General features: G+C 35.3%; 1 pseudogene; it reads right to left on the bottom strand.

Annotated features, from left to right (window-relative positions):
- Positions 1–7824: 7824 nt before the first annotated feature.
- On the bottom strand, positions 7825–8968 carry LOC142841670 (dnaJ homolog subfamily A member 1-like; annotated as a pseudogene).
- Between the last annotated feature and the right edge of the window lie 6248 nt (positions 8969–15216).

Raw genomic sequence — 15216 nt, 5'->3', positions numbered from 1 at the left:
AATGTCATGGCCTCTTACTAACTACTTGTAATCGAAGTATCAGAAGTTACACAACACCATCTGCATATTCAGCCCATTTCTAATGGAAAATAGCAGCAAACAATAAACATTTTGGTAGATACTTGGTTTCTTAAGTAAATTATTTCTATGTGAATGGGTGTTATCTGGTGGGCATAGGGCCCCACAACAATTATTCCTTGCTACTGAAGCTACTACTGATTTCCCAATATGACTTTCACATTATCAAATAGTCTTCGTAGTCTGTATAATTCTAATGGCTATTCTTGTTGTCAAACTAACTACATCTGAAATTAAGTGAAATCCAAAAATGGAAGGTATACTTGTGAGGGATTTTTGATTATTTTGAAGTAGGAAAATCTACTTCTAGTCCAGATCTTGAGACTCACCTCCATCTGGGTCTATTAAATGACATAGAAGAAGGATGCGTTTACTCTTTGCTTATTTTCCCTCATTCTTGCTAGCAAGTCCATTTCTTTGCTGGCATTAGAACTTGCCACTTCTGGAATACAGTGTGTACTGAAGACCAGTTGAGATATCCAGCCTAATGGACTGAGCAACTACTGAATTCTTGAACTTTCCATACATAGCCAGTCATTGTTGGAATAGGTAGACTACAGCTTGCAAGTCAGCAGTCCTCAAAGTGTGGGTCACGACCCCTTTGGCAAACTTGTCTTGAAAAATATTTATACTGCAATTCATAACAGTAGAAAGAATACAGTTATGAAGCAGCAACAAAAATAATTTTATGATTCGGGTCACCATGACATGAGGAACTATATTAAGGGTCACAGCCTTAGGAAGGTTGAGAAATACTGATGTAAATTTTTCTAATAAATCTCATATATATATATATATATATATATATATATATATATATATATGCTATAAGTTTTGTTGCTCTAGATAAATCTGACTAATAAAATGGTCTCCAATGAATTCTCTCCTCTCTTACCCTTTCTATTCGCAAAGCCCTGTAAAGTGTCTGTTTTATTACATGAGTTTTATTACAACAGTTTAGATCTAGCCCCCAGATAATTACTTTGATTAGGAGGAACTTGTCAGAACAGAGACTTTGTTTACACCTTCACGAGATGAATGATTTATAGGAACTTTCTTTCTGCTCTCCAAGATTATGGCCCATAAACACACAATACTTTTAAATATATGTTGCTTATTTCTAGTTTCAGTAGTATATCATAATTCACAGAACTCACTCCCTTTTTTCATAGTACTTAGTATGTCAAATTCTGGTAGGAAATAAACTATTACACATGTGACTATCACTTATGTGACACAGTGTTACTGGACTATGTCTTTCTACACTTACAAGAGAAGGCCATATTGACCATTTCTTCAACATTTCAGGCTGAAAAAGACCATCAGCGAATTTTTTTTTTACTGATATGGTGTTCTATATTGAGAGGGTCATGGGCCAACTCATAACTAAAGACTATCACTCTGGGCATTCTGGTATCTGCCTTGGAAAATTCTTTCTCTGTCCTATTTTACTTATTTAGAAAAACTACTGTTCTTATTAATTAAACTAATCTCTTCCTGTTTCCTTTTTTACCTGCTTAATATCCCTATACTTCCTTTCCTAATACTTTGCAAACCATCTTTTAGATTACTAATTGATGCTTATATATTATAAAATTATAACCAGACATGTTAAAAGTCTATTTTGCAGAGAAGACATGGAATAAACAAATTTAGTAGGGACTTGTTGATACATGTTAGTGCTTGGGTCTTCTTTTAATTTCTTTTGATATTCTAGGTGATATTCTAGAGCAGTGTTGATCACAAAATTTATCTTCTCAGGGATCCAGGGGATGGAAGAAAAACCAGAGACTGTCAAATAGGTTATGTCATGGTGGGATCGTGCTAAAGAAGATCAGTCATTCTAGTTCTAGATTCCTGGCCTCCATTTCTTTCCACAGCTCTGTATGTCAGTGAAATTCCGGGAAAGAATTCATTAAGATATGCATAAACTGTAAAATAAACCAACAACTACAAAACTGAAATAAATTCTTTCCCTTGGAATGAAAGACTGGAGTAAACCTAGTGATAGCATGGGTTGGGGAGTCATTTAATATTTTTAATGTGCTAGAGACTGATCTAGTACAAAGGTTTACTCGCTACCAGGGATAGAACAATACAGCAGTATAAAATTAACCACAAGTAACATTCTGCATATATTATACATTGTTTTATGAGATGAACTTCAGAGTATGTGTTGAGGGATGAAATTCACTGTGAGTCATGTGAGAAAGCCTAGTTTCTAAATTTAAAGAGTAAAAAGACAAAAAATAAGCCATTTGTAATACTATTTTTGTTAATCACTGTAGACAAATTTCATTTAGCATCTAATCAATATAAAATGACTCTTAAAATTTAAGATGTTTTAACATTCCTTATAAAATTAACTCCACATTTATATTTAATATTCTTCTAGTTTCTTAACAAAAATATCTAGTGAGTCCTTTAGAAAACTAAACAATTTCAGTACATATCTGATACATTTAACCTATCTACAAACATTGGCTGGTAATATCATAAGAAGAGCTTAAAGCAAATTCTTATTAAATCATAATCCACTAGGTAGCCATATATGATTATTTTATCAGAGTTCAACTGAAGTTTACAATCTGATCTCTCTGTGGAGAAAGGTTTTGCTTGGCACATTTGCCATATAAATCAGATCATAGGAGGCATGTTTAATCCACTTAAGAGTATTAAGTATTTCTGGAACTTTAGCACAGCATTTATGAATGTAAAAATATTCTGCTGTGCACAGCAGAATATCCTCTATTCATTAAAGGACAACTAATAAAGTGACCTTTACTGGGACAATTATTATTATACTGCCTTTAAAGAGATTTGTATGTTGAATTTCTTCCATGGGTGTCAAAAACTTGGCTTTTAAAATATTTTATATAGGTCTTACTTAAATTAAATTAAACTTGACATGCTGAACATGTTCTATGTTGAATTTAAATGTGAAAGTATCATAGAGTTTTTATTTAAGATAATAATGTATTGCTTACAAAGTAACAGAGTTGTGGCCAAGATCAAAAACACTGATGACAGCTTATCCTGGAGAGGATGTGAGGTAAGGGAACACTTCTGCATTGCTGGTTGAAGTGCAAACTGGTACAGCCACTTTGGATTTCAGTATGGAGATTTCTCAGAAAATTAGGAAACAACCTTCCTCAAGACCCAGCAATTTTACTTTTGGGTATACACCCAAAGGATACTCAATGATACCACAAGGACATGTGCTCATCTATGTTCATAGCAGCACTGTTTGACATACCCAAAACCTGGACCTAAATGCCCCTCGACCAAAGAATGGATAAGAAAAATGTGATACATTTATGCAATTGAGATACTACACAGCAGAAAAAAATAATGACATCTTGAAATTTGCAGGCAAATATAGATGGATCTAGAAAACATCATATTTAATGAGCTAACCCAGATACAGAAAGACAAATATAATATGTACTCACTCGTAAGTGACTTTTAGGCATAAAGCATAGATGTTTAGTTTTGAGATTTCCTCTTGATGGATTTTTCCTGTGACTAATATGAAATAACCTTGTTTGTCTCTTTTGATTGATTTTAGCTTGAAGTCTATTTTGTTAGATATTAGGATATCTAAATCCACTTATTTCCTAGGTCTATTTGATAGGAATATTTTTTTCCAACCCTTGATGTCTGTCTGAGGTTGAAATGTGTTTCTAGTATGCAGAAGAAGGATGGATTCTGTTTTTGTATCCAATCTGTTAGCCTGTGCCTTTTTATAGGTGAGTTAAGTCCATTTACATTAAGGGATGACCAGTGATTGCTATCTCCTATTAATTTAGTTTTCATTGTTGGTGATGTTAATTTGTATGTTTTTCCCTTCTTTGGGACTTGCTGCTATGGGATCATAAATTGTGTTTTTGTTGGTGTAGCCAACTTTCTTGGATTGGAGTTTTCCTTCTAGTATTTTGTGTAGGGCTGGGTTTGTGGTTAGATATTGGTGAAATCTAGTTTTGTCATGGAATAACTTGTTTTGTCTTTCTATGGTGATTGAAAGTTTTTTCTGGGTATTTTAGTCTGGGCTGGCATTCATGGCCTCTTAATGTCTGTATAACATTTGACCATGACCTTCTGGCTTTCATTGTCTCCAATGAGAAGTTATGTGTAATTCTGATAGACATAAAGCAAAGAAAACCAGCCTACAATTCACAATCCCAGAGAATCTAGACAACAATGAGTACCCTAATAGAGACATACATGAATCTAATGTACATGGGAAGTAGAAAATGGCAAGATCTTCTGAGTAAACTGGGAGTATAGGGACCATAGAAGAGGGTAGCAGGAGAGGGAAGAGGAAGGGAGGGGAGTGAAAAAACATGTAGCTCAATAAAAACAATTAAAAAATCAAAGTAACAGAATTAAAATAAGACACATCACAAACCAAAAATGTTTCATGAATATTACTTAACACAGGAAATATTTAACACCACTTGTAAGACAGACATTTTGCTAGATGGTAGGGTCATATAACTGTTAAGCAGAGAGAAACAAATAGTTTAAGAAGCACAGGAAGCAATATGGCAGAGGAATAGCCACAAGAAAACCTAGAGGATAGCCACATAACTCCAAGAGCTGGAGGGACTGGTCAGTGAAACCTCTCTGGAAGAAGTGGCAGCTATACCGACTTAAAGTTGTGCAAATTTCAAGATATGAAAGGGAGAGTGTAATCGGCGTAATAACCAGGCTAGCTTAATATGAAACAGCAAATTTTAATGAAGGGATAGCTTACAACACCAGGGATCCAAGGATGAGCAGGAAATACAAAAAAGAGAGCAGCAGGGCTCACACTTGCCAGATTTATATGTAAACATTAGCCCAAGACAAACACGCCCCCTAAGGGGCTGGGTTATCCCTACAGGAGAGTTTGAAGTAATCTGGGGGAAAAAACTAGTTTTATGAGACTGAAATGAGAGATGAAACCACAATGAAGGCCAGCAGGAGCTAGGTCATGAAGGATATAAGGAATTTAGACTTATTTTATCTTAACAAATATGTGGTATAGGGGAGTGCCATGATCTGACTCTGTTTCTTTGTCTGTTGTGTAGAGTGAGGGCTGTTGGAAAGTAGGAATAGAAACGATCAGATTAGCGAGACTTTGGCTAGGAGAACTCGCAGCCTACACCAAGGCAGTCAACAGAAGGAGGCAAAATTTGTTATTTTGAATGGAGAAAGAGTAAGCCATAGTGATTGACAGGACATGGTGGGACAGGAGTGAGGAAGAGAAATTTGGGCAGCTGGATAAATAGTGGAAATCTCAATTACTAAAATATAGAAAACTTTAAGTGAAGCAAATTAGTGTTTTAAAGAAGTGAAAACTTGGCGTCACTTGTGGCCATACTGTAGCTGGTACCCCATAACAGTCTCTAAGTAGGGATATTTCCGTTAGTTGAGTAAATATATAACCAGCATCAAATGAGATGCATTACATTTGAAATTTGAATGGAAATGGTTCAACTTACATCCTACATTCAGTGAGAGAGAGGCTTACATATATGTCTTTATGGATTCTTGATCATATTGTTAATGTTTTGTCTCATGCCTCTAGACCTCAATTCTGCCTCAGCAGAATTACTTTTTTTGGATGTATCTGTAGTGATATCTCATTTGTATTTTAATAAATAAAGCTTACCTGAAGATCAGAGAGTAAAACTGCCCCACTGGTCAGTCTTACAGCCCAGGCAGTGGAGGCACACACCTTTACTCACAGTAGCCATGCTAGTTTGCCATAGAAGCAAGGCAGTAGTGGTGCATGCCTTTAATCCCAGCCCCAGAAAGGCAGGATGAGACAGGAATTCACTTTTTTCAGTCATGGCTGCTTTGCTTTTCTGATCTTCAGGTTGAACCCCAATATATGTCTCTGGGTTTTTATTATTTGTGCTACATGAATCATATTTCTGTTTTGATTACAAGCCTCATCATTCCAGCTGTTGAACTAAGTTCCCCTTCTTTAATTTTCATAAAACTCTCAATCCCAAACCCACTCAAGCAAGGCCGTTGTATAGGTAGTAAGCTTGAGTCATGATTTTGTGGCGATGAAAAGGACTTGGGCAGCAGCAATGCACTATAATTTATAAAACAATAGCTGGTATCCTTGTTCTTAAGCCCTTAGCCATTTCTGCCAACCTGAGCACCAGCATCTTTTTGAATGGCTTTACCCTCTCCCTTATGTCTTTCAGAGTGCCTAGCAACACAGAGAGATAAACAAAAACCAATGATAGCAAAATAAAACCAAACCTCCCACAGTATTATGTAATTAATTTTATTGTAACTTTGGTCTTCAAGACATGTTCACATATCTAAAAATTTGATGATGTGCTCTGCTCCTAATGACATGTATCTTTTTGGTACACAGATATATTTTCTTGGAGAATTACAGACATCTTTTTCAGTGATGACATGATAAATACAGCCTAGGAGGCAAATGGGAACAGTTCTGATTTTAAATATCCATTTGTTTCCCTTCATTACACATCAGTATATCCCTTGAGAGAAGCTTTGAGGTAGAGCTTTGGTATTCACTAACAGAAAGATTTTGCTAGATGTGCTATGAGGACATGATTACATAGAAAGAAGAGAAGATGGTCTAGGATAGGACTTGGTATACATTAGTAAGTATATATATATATATATATATATATATATATAAAATAATTGTAGCTTGGTATGTCTTTGTAACTGAGTGTCTGGCAGAGTTCTTGAGTTTATTAGGTGCTAATAAAAAGAGATCCAATTGAATCAGGCAACCTTGCTTTTCTAAGTTATTCTTTCTGTGTTTCAGATTTCCAAAGTTTATCTGCCTTCCTAGCTCTTATCACATTATTAGGTTGAGCTCCTCTGAAAAAGTGTTCTTTCAGCTTCCTTTCTCTCACCTATGGAAACCAGTATTTGTTTCTGAAACTGTCCACTTTATCTCTCCCTTTATTCCCCTGTGCTCTAGAGAAATGGATGTCTTCTCTTTTTTTTCCCCAAGGTTTACTTCAATGCCTACCACCTGTTCTCTTTGAGAAAGTCCCTGTTTGTAATTTTGAGATGTACTAATGAGCAGCTAACCTGGATTCAGAAAATTATGAGTCCTGTTGTTCTTAAAAAGCATTTAGAAAACTACATTTGAAAACATTGTCTTAGAGTATTGGTGCTAGTGAGTGGAGGGGGAAATGATTATAAACAAAACGTTGAGAACATTTGGTCCATCTAACCGGCTTACTCCATTTCAAAGAGAAACTTACGGAAAGATTATTCTCCACACCTTCCTTGTGCTAAACCCCTTATATTTGAATGTCTCAACAAAATTCCTCTGCAAAGGATTTAGCTTGTCAGAAAATGATTTCTTCAGACTTTTTTTTTTGCTCACCAGGCAGTGAACCTCTCTTCTATTGCTTCAGTGACATTTCATTAAGTAGCCTTTCATTTTGACTCTCTTACCCTCTAATACCACTGTTTTCTTAACTACACTATTTTCTAGATATAGGCTTGCATTTTCTATCTGTCTCCTGAACATAAAAAACTGAAGTTATTTTAAAATCTGTATCTAAAATGAACTCATATTTTATTGGATCTCTGTTTAAAACTCAGCTATAAAGAACATTATTAGATAAAACTGAATTTGGAGTAAATATGCTATTCAAAGATTATTATAAATTATTTTTTGAACTTTCATGTTGGTGTATATTCTTCATTTAACTTTTAAAAAACAGAAACAACAGACAAGTAGTGAGCATACTATTTTTTAAATTCTTCAACATTTACTATTTCATAAAAGTGCCAATCACTGACCCCATTAAGAAGTGTGACATTGAGCATGCCTTTCGGGTGATGGCTATCATCTTCATATGTTTCTCTTTATTTTGTATTGGTACCATCCATTCTGATCTTGATCAAAGTTCACTAGTTCTACCTTACCCATTTCTTTATTCTCTTCTCCTTCCATTCTTTTCTGGAAGGAATTTTTTTCTAGTAGACAGAGAAAGTCATTTTCAGGAAAATTTAACTTGGATAATGATTAGGCATTCTTTTTTCACATGGTTGACAAGATATTGGCAAACTTTCATTGAACACACATTTTCTATCTCTGTGCTTAGTATTATGACCTGGAATAGAAGTGAGGATTATGTTTTTCTTCTCAATAGTAGATATTGGTTCTTGAGAGCCACAGAAGTCATAGAACGTCAACCAGCTGTCGGTCCCTACACATGAAAAGGTTTTCTCTGTTGTGTTAGGAGCGGCGGGCTACTTTCCCTGGCACCTGGCCGCCCGCATGGCTAGCTTTACCCGAAATAATTACACAGAAACTGTATTCTTTTAAACACTGCCTGGCCCATTAGTTTCAGCCTCTTAACCCATTTCTAATAATCTATGTAGCACCACGAGGTGCACTTACCAGGAAAGTTCTTAACCTGCTTCTGTCTGGAGTGGGAGAACCATGGTGACTCCCTGACTCAGCTTCTTTCTCCCAGCATTCTGTTATGTTTACTCCACCCACCTAAGGGTTGGCCTATCAAATGGGCCTAAGCAGTTTCTTTATTAATTAACCAATGAAAGCAACAGATTAGAAAGAAATCACTCCCACATCATTTCTCATCTTCAAGCAAAAACAGCATGGCTCTGATCTAACACAATAATATTATCTCCTATCTTTAATCTTGGTTCTTGGTCTCCTTCACCACAGAATGTTATGTTCTGGACACCTTTCATGCCTTTGTCAATATGAATTTCTAAAATTTTCTTTTCCCAAACCATCTTTTTCATTGCAGTTTTTATATGTGTCTTTAAGACTGATCTGTTCTCCATGATCCTACCACTCTATGCACATAAACCAAATTTATTGAACCACTTCTGGTACTATTTGATGAGTTCTTATTTTCATGTTAGTACCTCTGTATTTGTGACAGCTCTCTACTGCTCTGTTCCTAACCACTTTCACCTTCACATTTGTTACAAAGTACAGTCTTTTGCCAAAACAACTTTCTTGTTGTGTTATTATTTAAGTCTTCTGTGGTTGCTGAGAGTTTACACATACTGCTTTTACCCTTTTAGCCCTCTTCTCTCAGAATTTTTCCTTCTCCTCCAAAGAACATATCAAAGATGTCTATCAGGAAGCCAAGAGCACCACATGCTCCACCCTCTTGCAATTCTAGTTTCCCTATGGTGTCACCATTCCTTTGCTTTAGAAGCAGATAGAAGTTGATTTGATCAGTTTAAGAAATCTGCCTAAACTTTATTCCCTCATTTGAATTCTTACCAGGATAGTATGTCAATGTTAGCTTCCTATGAGCCATTTTCATTTTCTTCCTGGGTGACATTTGTTTTGAACCCCATATATAATAGGAAGTAGTTTTTTCAACATTTTTATAGCCAGAGAGTAGGCTGTCACCAGAGGAAAATAGAAAGAGAAGCATAGCACTACACAACTGTCACTAACTGTTCCTCTGCCTCTCACTAAGCAATCTAGAAATGTTAGCTGTAATTTTTTTTTTTTTGGTTTTTCGAGACAGGGTTTCTCTGTGGTTTTGGAGCCTGTCCTGGAAATAGCTCTTGTAGACCAGGCTGGTCTCGAACTCACAGAGGTCCGCCTGCCTCTGCCTCCCAAGTGCTGGGATTAAAGGCGTGTGCCACCACCGCCCGGCTAGCTATAAATTATTTTAAGTATATTGGTATAGATTTATAAGAAAAATAATTTTGTACTTAAGAGATACATGTGGAAGTATTAAGGTAGAAAGTGCCATGATGCCTGTAACTCACTTTTTATAAGTTTATAAAGATGAATATAATAAATGCCTATATGCACAAAGACAAAGCAGATAAAACAAAATATTGAAAATTAGTTTAGTTCAATAAATATATTTCTCATTAAGTTATTATGTAATTTTCTTAATATTTAAAAATTGTAGTAGTGAGTATTTGAACAAGTCCAAAGTTTTACCATCAGCCCCAGACCACTTGCACTTTCTGACTGGCTCCATATTTGACAGTGGGGTGGACACAGAAGAGCGAATTGTTTAGAGTAGTCTAGGAGCCACATCTCCCTCAGCTCTTTAATTTGCCTGCATAATAGCATCTGCAGTTGTCCTCTATAACTAGGTAGATAAACACTGATTTATCCATTCTCTGGACATTTATTTTTCAACTCAGAGGATAATGTAATAGCTGAAGTTAGAAACATTGGTTTTCAGGTTGCTTGTCAGATGAAGAAGTAGGTTTTGGAATAAAACACAGCTGAAATGTGTGAGCTAGGAAGGCCAGAAGTAGAGAGTAGAAGGGTCCTGCTATACAACACTTTTGGTGATCTTTTATTGTCCAGTTATATTTATAACATTTGGCTTTGTTCTTAAAAAATGTTTATTTTTACAATATGTGTACATGTGAGTGCCTCCATGTATGCATATACATCAGAAGAAAATATTGAATTACCTTGGAACTGGCAGTTGAGTCTCCCAATATAGATGCTAGAAAACAAACCTGAGTTCCTTGCAAAAGTAGCAAGTACTCATAACTACTGAACCATCTCCTTAGCTCAACTTTGTCAATTTTAAGCAGTGTAAAATGATAGGCCTTATTGATAGCATACTACTAAAGTTCATAATATGTTTCTAAAATCCATAAAGGAGCCCTTAAAACATATATATTAGTATCTTTTGAAAGCTTAATTTTGTATAGAAAATTTTTACAAGTTGAAGTTTTGTATATTCCTCTATTTAAGACTCAAGATTAAGATTTCAGTTTACTTTAAACAAAAGCACCTGAACTTTGATGACTAATTCATAAGAGATTTCAGTTTTATATAACTCCTAGGTGGGTTTTCAAGTGAGTTTTCCAAAACATTAAAATTACATAAAATATGGTCTACGATGACCATCAAATTTAGAAAAACACGTATTGGCATTTGAATACTTTTGTATTGAAATTAGCTTCTTGAAAAACTGTATTGGATATACAATTAGGTATAGATAAAATATTTCTACATTTTAAAGTTTGTGGGATAGAGAGATGGCTCAGCAGTTAAGAATATCTACTGTTTTTACAGAGGACTGCAGTTTGGTTCTCAGCACCCACAATGCAATTCCAGCTCCTGGGAATGTGAAGTACTCTTCTTGATTTCATGTATACCATGGTCATTTACATGCTGTGTGTACACACAAGAATAATTTTTTTTAAAAAAAACCTTTAAAATTTGCAGTATCTATTTTAGTGGGTAGAGCTCAACTTCTTCAATAATGGAATATGCACTACAGATAAAAGAAATTTCTGCTCAGCAGGTTTCTTCTTAAGTTTATTAAACTAATGTTTTTATAGTGACACTGAGATCTAGCTGTTTTCTATTTGTAATGCTTGTTTGAGAAAACATCCTTAGATATTAATTTTAATGTTAAAATTTTTAATTAAATTCACATGGGCATCTGCTTTATTGCTATTAATATTCAAAACATTTCTTAAATCTCCTGAATTGGATCAAGAAAATCAAATAATTATTGGATATTCTCTTTGAAGCATCAAATGACCCAGTTATAACTAGCATCTTTTAATTCTGGGATTAGTTCTTCTACTAATGGTACAAACATATTAAAAACTGTGGCTTTATTTTTCCCTAAAGTACTAGAAAATTTAGAACAAGAAGAGATAAATTAATTATGATCAGGCATTTTGTCTAAATGAAAATCATACTTCACAGAATCATGTATAGACATACCTTTTGAAAATAAACATTTTCATTAAAGAGATTCTTCATAAAATAAGTGTTTACTTTTAAAGGTGATACTCATTCTTTCTAGGACTAATTGCATTATATTTTCCATTTTTAGTAATTTTTGTTTTTTTGACATTGTAATATAGTTACATTGTTTCTTCCTCCTATTTCTTTCTTCCAAACCCTTCCATGTTCCTTCTATGCTCTCTTTTAATTCATGGCCTCTTTTTCTTTACTGTTGCTATACATACATACATACATACATACATACATACATAAATGCAACCTTCTCAGTCTGCATAATATTACTTATAGTTTTTTTCAGAGTTGACCATTTGATATTTGGATAACTAATTGGTATGCTCTTCCCTGGGGAAAACTCTTTTTCTCACTCTGAGCATTCCCTAGAAGCCTGTACTGTTGAGGCCTCATGGCTTTTTCTCTGACCACTTTTGCGTGTCTATTGTTGTTGTCCTTGTTCAGCTCATGTTTAGACAGTCATATTGGTGAAACTTAATAGATGGCACTGCTATCATTACTAGTAGACACAGTATAACAACAAACTCCCTGATCCTCTGGCTCTTAAAGTGTTTTTGCTCCCTCTTCTGAGCTCTAGGTGTAGCAGCTATTTTGTAGCTGTTTGTAGTTTGTATTCATTAAAACTCTTCTTACAGCTTTGCATTTTGACTGATGGTAATTTTTTGCAATGATCTTCATCTCTTTCAAAAAGTTTCTTTGATTTGGGATGAAGACTACAGTATAAAGGCAAATATTTTGAATGCAGTTAGAGATTATGATGATTTAGTTAATCAGTGGGTGTAGGTTCTCCTCGAGACCCATGACTTCTCTAGCCCTGGATAGTTGACTAGTTTTCCAATACCAAGCATGATTTGCCTCTGGGTGAATGAGTCTTTCATCCTGTTAGAGAGCTATTGGTTGCTGCCAAGTTACTCATGCCACTGCTATACCTTTAGGATTATCATGCTATATTGGCCATTATTGTGGTTCAAAGGCATTCCATCTGGATATAACCTTTGCTTCACTGTTGGAAGCTTACATGGTGCCATCTGGTACCATGAAAACTAGTACTTATGGAAGAGGCTTTTTGGGTCAGATTCAGCTCTAGGACCTCTGATTCCAGTATCTAAAGTATATGTGTCTTCAGCAATAGGAACTTCTTCAACCTCTGGGAAGTAACCAAGGGCAACAACAATAGCCCACACTGTTTTAGAAGTCTCCAACTTGCTCCATTGATGACAATGTTTGTTTATAATTTTTTTCTTAGATGCTGGACCAAGATGAATATTCTCAGAAGTAGGGGCTTCATAAGGATAAATTGTAAACTTCATTTAATAGGAGAAAAGCAATGGAATAAGGAGAAGAGAGAAAAGTGCAACTGATATAGTAATTAAGGGTAGAATAATCTCCACTCTTCTCTGGTGGTAAAATCTACATAATTCTCATATGCTGTTCCAGATTGACTTCTGATGACAGTACTCTGCCATCAGTGGAGAGTGAAAAACTACTCATTTGATGTGCTATGTTCTTCTGTATATGTGTTGCTTTTATTGGTTGATGAATAAACTTGTTTTGGCCAATGGCTTAGCAGAGTAAAGCTAGGAAGGAAATCCAAACATATATATATATATATATATATATATATATATATACATATATATATTTCTCTCTCTCTCTCTCTCTATGAGAGAGAGAGAGAGAGAGAGAGAGAGAGAGAGAGAGAGTAGGCAGAGTCAAAGAGATGCCATGTAGTTACCAAAGGAAGGAGAAAGATGCCAGAACATTACCGGTAAGCAACAGCCTTGTGGTGATATATAGATTAATAGAAATGGGTTAATTTAAGATATAAAAACTACCTGGGGAAATGCCTGATCCCTTGGCCAAACTGTGTTGTAATTGATATAGTTTCTGTGTGATTATTTGGATCTGGGTGACCGGGAATTTAAAAACAGTCTCCATCTACACTCATCCTCATTCTCATGTGTACGGTTGGTGATTTTTAAAACGTACTGACTCCTGTTACTGATATAGATTTTAACAGAATAAGGAGAATGCAGCACATTTTTTCTCTAAATTCTGATCATTCCTTATCATCTAATTCCCAAATCACCTGTTGGAACTGTCACCTTTTGATCCATTTCTTTTAACATCTATTGATTTTGATAATCAAGAGAAGTGGCCTTTTTCAGCCTGCCTTTATATGAGCAATATCATTGTTAAGGAATTTCTCTTGAAATATTTCACAGGTATATGCTAGTATCTTATATAGAAAAGTAGAATAACATTAATGAATGGGATAGGAGATATGAATTGGCAACATAGCTTTGTCACCTAAGAAAATTCATTTTCCTTTTCAGAATCTTGGGAACTAAAGAATTACGAAGATCTGTGATCCCCTTACCCCCAAAACTCTTGAGTTTAACTATGATTAAGAATTTATAATTTTCTAGAATGTAGAAATAGTATACTTTACATTATATAACATCTTCAACAAGGATTGCGGTGACATTTATCAGTTAAACATATTAATAGTTCACTAGAATATATATCAACATTAACACCAAGTAGGATAAAGGTTATATAAAAAGTCTACTTGTTTCGATATGTTAATGACAAGATATCACCTGCCATGTAAAGATCAGCAAAAGAATGAGTCCAGGCAAACAGTAAAGATGGGCTCTGTTTGTGAGAACAGAATATAATTTACATATGTGGAAGAAAGAAGCAGACAGGACAGCTGAAGGGAAGTTGCAAAGTGGATAGTCATATGAGGGAATTACGGTCAGAACATAGGTCCTGCTGGCCTATACTAGGAGTTGGGATTCCTTGCTAAGCACAGAAAATTATTTTTAAAGTCATCAGGCATAAAAAAAACCCAAAATAACAATTTGGACTAACTTTTTTTGAAAGTGTTTACTGACTGGTGTGTGAAGACTATTGATGAGAAAAAAAAGGCTCAGGGGCTGACTGAAAAGAAATCCAGGGGCTAGAGCTGAGTAATATCAAGGACAAAATATAAATTTGAGAAAGGTGTAACCAACTGTGATAAAAGCTGATGAAGAGTTGAAGAAAATGGAAATCAGAAAAGGCCACTGAGCTTGGCCTTATGAAAGTAATGATTACCTCAGATGCAGTATGTGTAGAGAAATGAGGGCCAAAGATTCCTTAGAAAGAGTTGAAGAAAAGAGGGTAAGCTGTACAGTGGAGCAGAACTAGGAATATTGTTGGAAATGTGGCTCAAGAGGACAGTGATGATGTGGTCTCAATGCAGGCCTAGGTTAGGGATGAGATCTGGTTATAAAGCTAGTCAGAGGAACAGAGACTGGAAGGAATTACACATCTTGGTCCCTGATATAAAATAATGTGGCCAGCCCCAGGTGATAGACTCCAGACCGAGTTGATGCTGCTAGGAC

This window comes from Microtus pennsylvanicus, chromosome X (genome assembly GCF_037038515.1).
Source record: "Microtus pennsylvanicus isolate mMicPen1 chromosome X, mMicPen1.hap1, whole genome shotgun sequence".
Lineage (NCBI taxonomy): Eukaryota > Metazoa > Chordata > Mammalia > Rodentia > Cricetidae > Microtus > Microtus pennsylvanicus.
This window is presented reverse-complemented; position numbering and strand designations above follow the sequence as displayed.